Source organism: Eulemur rufifrons, chromosome 8 (assembly GCF_041146395.1).
Source record: "Eulemur rufifrons isolate Redbay chromosome 8, OSU_ERuf_1, whole genome shotgun sequence".
Lineage (NCBI taxonomy): Eukaryota > Metazoa > Chordata > Mammalia > Primates > Lemuridae > Eulemur > Eulemur rufifrons.
The window spans coordinates 99,589,162-99,596,656 of NC_090990.1; positions in this window are offsets into that span (position 1 = coordinate 99,589,162).

Genomic DNA, 7,495 nt, shown 5'->3' on the forward strand with positions numbered 1-7,495 from the left:
TGGTATGTATGTATATATTTGAGATAATTTGAGGTTGACACAGGGATTCAGAAATTGGTTAACACAGGAAGGCAAGAGTGGAGAGGCAGGAAGCTACAGCCATTCTTCACCTCCCTGCCAGCCCCTCCCTGCACCCTCAAACAGGAAAATCAAAAGGTTAACATGACATTCCTGAATTGGAAGAAAAACTACTATTTCTTATCTACGAAGAGCCAAGTATGCAGACACTAGGGCACATGAATTCACTGAGTTCTTACCGTGACCCAGGGAAGCTGGTTTCCTCTCCTATATTTTACCTGTTCAGGAGGCTCGTAGAATTTAGGTAATTGGCTTAGAGTCACACAGCCAGCTAAGAAGTGGGACTGCCATCTCAGACTGCATTCTTCCCAATATCTGCACCCTCCCACCAAGCTGCATGGCTTTTATGCCATCCTCTTCTTCCTGGAGCACCCTGTCTGGTTATTCACCTCAGGGCAGGGACTCTCCTGGGATGCCCTCTTGTTCCCTGTTCTCCTGGGTTTCATCCACAAAAGCAGCCCATTCCTCGCCGCCCACTCCCACAGCTGATGTCTTTCTCTCAGGTTGGCCCACACCCAGCCACAAATTTGTACACAACATGTTTATTGATGAGGTCTAAAATGCTCTGGCATGAGCTAGACTGACCCACCAAATCTGAGTTGGTCTCATTTGGACTGGCTCACAAGTCCCGTGCATTCCCGGCTCTAAACATCTTTCCACTGGAAGGACTTTGATGGCTTCCAATCCCAGACCCTCCTTTTATAAAGGGGGAAAGGGGTGGAGGAAGTGACTTGGCCAAGGCCACATAACTGATCATAGCAGCCCTTTCCTCACCTGTCCACGGATGGGAGGGTGTGGGCAGGGAGGCTGAGGGAGGTATTTGTTCGATTTCCCCGACACTGAAGTCAGCCAGCCCTTTTTAAAGAAGGGTGAGCTCTGGACCAAGCAGTCTCCCCCTGGATGTGATCCCAGAAGCGACTGTGCGCCTGGATCCGGAGTTCTGCTTGCGGGGTCCTTCTCTGAGGCACCTTCCCTGTGCCCTACAAGGTTGCAGCTTCTCCCTTGCCCCGCAGTAGCTCCATCCCCTTTGCCTACTTCTGGCATCGTTGGATCCCGGCCCTGTCCGCTACTGGGAACATAGCGTCTCGGGACTGAATTTCGCAGCTTGGAAAGAAAAGAGGAGACCGGCTCCCAGCAGCCACGCGGGGGAGGGGGCATATCTGTGCCCCTGGCCCAACTCCCCGAGGGGCCGCGGCTGCCTCTTTCACCGCCCTTCTGCGTCTCTCTTTTCCCCTTCATTTCTTTGTATTTTCCCTTCTCTCTGGCCTCTCTTCCTCCTTTGGCCGCCTCGCTCGCAGCCCTCCTCTATTCGCGGTCTCTCTCTGTGTAACTCTGGGTCTCGCTCTGTGCCTCTGTTTCTGTCTCTGCCCCTCTCACCCCGGCTTCTCCCGGTTACTCATTATTCGGCCCGCTGCCCCGCACCGCGGTCCGGGACTCGCCGCGTGCAGTGTGCGCGGAGAGGGAAGCTGCGGCTCCGCGCCGGGGCCCGCGTCCGAGCGGGGGCGGCGGGCGGGGATGGGGCCGCGCGCCGCAGCACCCCGCGCGGGGGGCCGGCCGGGGCGTACCGGGGCTCCGCCTGGCGCCGCGAACCCAGGCGCGGCGTCTACAGGGCCTCGCGCCCAAGAACACGAAGCCTGGGGAGCCGGCAGGGGTCGGGTTGGAGGCTCACTGCTGGTTTTGTTTCCCCGGGGGATCGGTCCGGTGGCGGAGATGGGGGCAGTGGTGGCCATCTGTGTTCAGGTCCTCGGTGTCCCGCTGCCAACGGTGGGGCGGGAGCTGTCAGACGGCCAGGCGGGGCTCTTCGCCGGAGCCGGGTCGGGCGGCGGGCGGCGAGCGCAGGAGGTTCCCGGACGCCGCGTCGCCCCGTCTGGGCCCCCTCCCCTGAGGACTCCTCCGAGCTTTTTCTTTTACATTTTTTTCCTTGCCTTTTCTATCATTTAGTTTAACACCTTCCATATCTTTGGTATGTTTCTTTTCTATTTCATTTGGCGTTATTTTATCCCTTTCTTTTTAATGTTTATTTCTTTTCAAGTACGTTTTGTTTTTCCTTCTTATCTGTACCCGATTGATTCTCTTTTCTTTTTCTGCTGACTTCTCGCCTCAGCTCTTCTCGTGCTTTCATTTCCTTCCCTTTTCCGCGCGCCCGTGGTGGCGCAGCTCCCGCGTCGGGCAGCGTGCTCGGGAGTCGGGCCGGGACAGGGAGCGAGTGTCCCCCGCACATCTCGCCCTTCCGCCCGGAGCCCCCTCGGAGCCGCCCGGCGAGTCCGCGCCCGCGCCGCTGCGGAGCTGGCACTTTGTCGAAAGCCGGAGCCGGAGCTGCTGTAGCCCGCGGGAGTGCCGAGACAAGGCGGGGGCGCGGGCGGGATCGGGCTGGCGTCTCTGGCCTGGCTTTGGCCTGGCCCAGGGGCAGACAGAGGGCCAGATCGCAGTTCACACGCGGAAGGCACAGACCCGCACACAATGGGGACTCAGGGGCCTGCAGACCATCGTCCAGGCACGCACCGAATTACCCGCAAGCCTCAAGCCAACTCTAGGGCACGCGTACACACGGCGCACAGCGACAAACACACCGGGACCAACAAATGTCACACACACAGCCCAAAACCACACACAAACACTCACACAGTGCAGACGTATAGGTGATCATGGGACACACACACCGACCAGCACATACGATCGCACACTGCGGATAGACATGATAGACACGTAAACCTACTAGCACACTCAGCCTCCAGGGGCTATTTCAAGCGCTAACTCAACCCATCACAGCGGGAACTGAGGAGAGCACCCAGCAGCAGGACAGGGACTTGTCTGCTCACCAGTGGGCACAGCACTAGCCCGGCACCCGTATACGGCCACCCGGCGTTCAGTACCTTTGCCTGGCCTGAGGTTTTGGGGGCTCCAACACTGGCTGCTTGTTTAGCTGAGCGCTGCAGCCAAAATTGGAGAGCCCGAGCCCTAGAAATGAGCATCGGACCTAGAGAACCCCAAGTGAGGCAGACGGAAACCGCACTGCACCAAGAAATGGCACCGTGGTAGAGTATAAAGCAGGGATGCAACACTGTGTGCCAGTATGTATTCTGTGCCACATGTACCACGCGCAGTGCTAGTGTTTGGACAGGTGCCTACATAGAGACCATTATTTATGTGAAAACAAGCAGAGGAGATGTATATGGTTCTAGGAATAAAGGTAACATGTATGTACAAATATAGCTACCAATATACACCTAGGAAGATGTAAAGCAGAAAATCTCTTTGCAGCTTACGAGTATGGTTATCAAGCCGGCATACTAGCCCATGCGTCCCTGGTGAGCTCTAGTCTCCTTTCCAGGGCAGAGGGGATTGCTTGGTGCCATGGGAGTTCTGTGCTGAGGCTGGATTATGGAAGAACCGTATGTATCTGATATATAATCAAGCTGCCAAACGGAGGGATTTGGACAGCTTTCGGGGGGGGGGGGGGGGAACCCTGCATCCCCAGAAGATGTGGAAGGTGTTCTTGGCCACAGCGGCAGTGAAAGTGGTGTTCAGACCTGCCTGAATGATGACGGAGCCTGCCTGCAGGCAGGAGTCAGTGCTGCGCAGACCGTGCTGGGCAGAAACACAGACCTGCTCAAGGCACACACAGAGAGGTCCTGACAACCGAGCCCAGGAAGAGGCTGGCAATGTGTGGGCACAGATGTCCAACTGGATTGCCAGGGAGATGAATTTTGTAGGAGAGAAGATGAGGTTAAGAGATATTTATGTGCACACACAGAGCTCCACAGGTTTGGAGCTTAATTATTGTACAGGAGAGTTACAGAAGTAGCAAAGTGCATAGGTCAAAAGAGGAAGGCTGGTGAGTGCCCATCCTAGAATGCTGGGCTGTGTGGAGATGGGTTTCTGTGGGACAGACCCGGAGGGATCCATCCATTGTCCAAATGACTCCAGGTTATTATAATATCATAAATGCAGAGCAATGTGCCTAGTGAAGTTGCAAACCTACTCGCCAATTTCTGGGCTGAGCCTGGGGACAAACAAGCTGGTGAGAGGGCCATATCCCAGGTAGCTAAACATGGATGGAGAACAGAAAACTTGGCCGCTGGGGCTGGCTGTCATTCTCTTCATCTGTCCTATCCTTGACCCAGTTTCTGGTACCTCTCAGGACATTTCTCTTTTTCTCCTGTAGGTTTCAGTAGCCCCTCTCCAGGTCTCTACCCCTCTTGGTTTCTTTCTCTGCACAGTTTGCCTTTCTCTCACTGCCTCTTCAGCCCTTTTACTATTCTGTATCACCCAGCCACAAAGAAGGAGACACAGCCAGATCCGGGAGCAAATATAAACACAAACGCATGCCATAGGTGCAGGAATCATTGGTCATAAAGCCCATCCACCTTGCTGGTCTGTATAAATATACATGACATCAAATTTTCATTTTTGCATAAAAATCTAAGTACAACCTTGAAGTTTTGTGTCCTTTTAGTCTTTTGACTGCTGTCTCTTTGGGTGTGTGTCTCTCAGGGATGCTTCTTTATCTGTTTCTCTCAGGGACACTTCTTCGCTTCTTCATTATACCACTCTAGGCCGTCAGACCCACCACAGTTTTGATAATCCTACCTCTCCCCAATATTGTCTTCTTTGGAGTTTGCCTCAGGTGGGCAAAGGCTTTTTTGAGACAGAGATAGCTAGATAGCCACTTTGCAAGCAGGGACCTGGAGCGAGGCATTTGAAACTTGACAGAGATACTGTCTCTAGGATATAAAAAGGGTTTAGGAAAACTCCTTTAATCCACCTGGAGGTTGGAGGCCTCTTCCAAGTGGAGTGGAGGGAAGAATATGGTGAAGCTCTGGAATCCCAGTCACTGCTCCATGGTCACCAAGGGCCAGCAGAATCCTACCCAGCCAGGTAAAGGAAGAAGTGCCCAACTCAGTAGGGCAAGTCCCTGGAATGATATGGAGGAAAATCAATACAAACCATAAAGATCTGAATTTCCCAACCACTGATTTGGTGTAAATAATGTCTGAGTAAGAGAGGGATGGAGTATGAAAAAGGAGGCAGTGTTGTGACTCCCTGGAGACTGAGGCCCCTGTGGTGGAGATCTGGCTGGAAAGCCTGACACTGAACCTACCTACAACAGCACCAACCTAAGGGAAGAGGAGGGTCTGGAATTGGACCTTGTCTGTGTGATTTGTGCTTATCGTGTATTGGTTGGAATGAATGAATACACCAGAAACCACAGCTTGGGGTCCCAAGACCATTTACTAGGTGGTGGAAAAAAGGAAAGGCTTTGATAATGTGGGATGGGCTCTGGATTAAGACTCAGACTCAGCCTCCAAGTCAACAGGAGGGGGGCAGGCCTGGATCCCCAGGCTGGCCCCAAGTCTAGCGAACCTGGATGGAGAGGGTATGCCTCCTACCTCCGTATTAACAGATCCTTGTTTTCTGGCCACATCTGGACTATGTGTGCCTTATTCTATGTGAGTTTGCGACTCCAGCTCTGGCTCCCTCACTCTCTGCGAGCTGTGGCTCCGTCATTGCTTCAGAGCTTTTCTGGCTCCATCTGTCTCTGTTTTCAGGTCTCTGTCTCTCCCCTCCTACCCACCCCCCACCTTGAATTAGCCTTTGTTAATTCAAAGGCTTCTCACTGAGCTCCTCCCCACTCTTCCCAGAATAACATTGAGTAAAATGAGATAAAACTCTCCCGCCCCTAGGTTTTTTTCCTGTCCTACTCCCCTCAGCCCCCTCCTCCAGGGCTACAACCCCCTCTTATAATGTCAGATAATTGCTGGTGTGCAGCTCTGAGGAGCCAGAGCTGATACCAGGGAAGGAGAAAGGGGGAGAGAAATAAATAATAATCTGCCTCCATTCAGCGTATATAGGTTACCTGATTTGCATATATGCTAATAATGCTATAATTACCCTGCTGTTCTGGCCTATGATCAAGTTCTATAAATATATAGGATAGCGGAGCTAGGCCTAGCAACACCACCCCCAAAATCATACAGTATACGTATGTATATGTGTGCATTTTATGTGTCATCTAAACCTATGAGCCTGTCTTTGTTAGAGCACACTCCCTGGCAGATCCCAGCTCTCCTGGCTTTCAGCTACCCCTCCTGTGTTTTGAGGCATCTCCAAGGGAGGAGGAAAGAGATGCCTGAATGGGAAAATAGTCTAGGTCATATTTAATTCTTAGTATTAGTTTCGTTATGAATGTTATGGCTATTTTTAGGACCATCAAAGATTCAAAATTATTGAATTAGTTATCATCACCTAAATGCCCCCACCTCCTACAGGCCCTCACTTTGGGGTGTAGGTTGGGGATAGGAAGAGGAAGCCCGGATCTCTTGGGCCTATTGAGATGTTTCAGAAGGTGCTTTCTACAGGAGAGCAAGCAGAGTCCCTGTCCCCAAATCTGCACCTCATGCCTCAGTCTCCTAACACGCTCCGCACTCTCGCTGGAAACCAGGGGGAAGATGTGCAGGGGGGTGTGCAGATTTTTGGGTGATGGTGGCAGAAGTGGGGAGGAAGCTTGGAGGAACATAAAAGGCAATCCACAGCTGTCTGCTTTTAATTATAATTATCCCCTTTTGCTTCCTTTCTGGCTAATGAGGGGGGGGGAATTTAAATTTTTTTCTCCCTTTTCTCCCCTCCCTCCTCTCCCTGGAATTGAGGGATGGGGTGAATCAGGGTCCTCCTCCCCTTCCTCCCCATCCTCCCCATCCTCTGGTTACTGGGAGAAAGGCAGACTCCAGAGGGTGGTGACAGTATGAAGAGATTTGTAGGAACAAAAGAAGGACAGGTTTGGATTGCTGGACACGTCCCAGAGTTGGAGAGACCCCCCCCCCATTCCACTGGCACCCCCTCCCATCAACCCCCCAGCTCCCTAGACAAGGAACTCAATGTCTTCCAGCCGGTGAGAAAGGAGCTAACAGGAGCCCTGGTCTAGAGGGAAGGGGGAGGGCAGGGGTGGGGAGTTGGGGGGGTGCAAAATTAGTCTCAAAGGATCTTTATTTCTGAGCTAGTGAAGCAGATGTAATCAAGGGGAGAGCAAAATAATCATAATGGGAGGAATGGGGGGAGGGGAAGCTGGGGCTGGAATGGGGGGACTAGGCCAGGCCAGGGTGAGAACTGGGGGGCAGGGAACATGGAGTGGGGGAGTCTGTTGCCTTTTCTCACCCCTCTAAAGTCTCCCTACTTGGAGGTGGAGAAAGAAGGACCAGGTCTACAGACTCTGACCTTAGCCCTCAGAATCCCTCATTCGAAGCTTAGGGATCCAGGGGCCAGAAGGTGGCTGGGAAGGCAACTAGGGAGAAGAGAGCCCCCGCCCGGCTGGGGAGGTGGTGAGGAGAGGGGAGATTGAAAGCAGTGGGGGAGGGTGAGAGAGGGGGGCCAGCAGAGACTCAAGTGGCTCCAGGTCTGTGGGACAAAAGTTGGAGGGAGA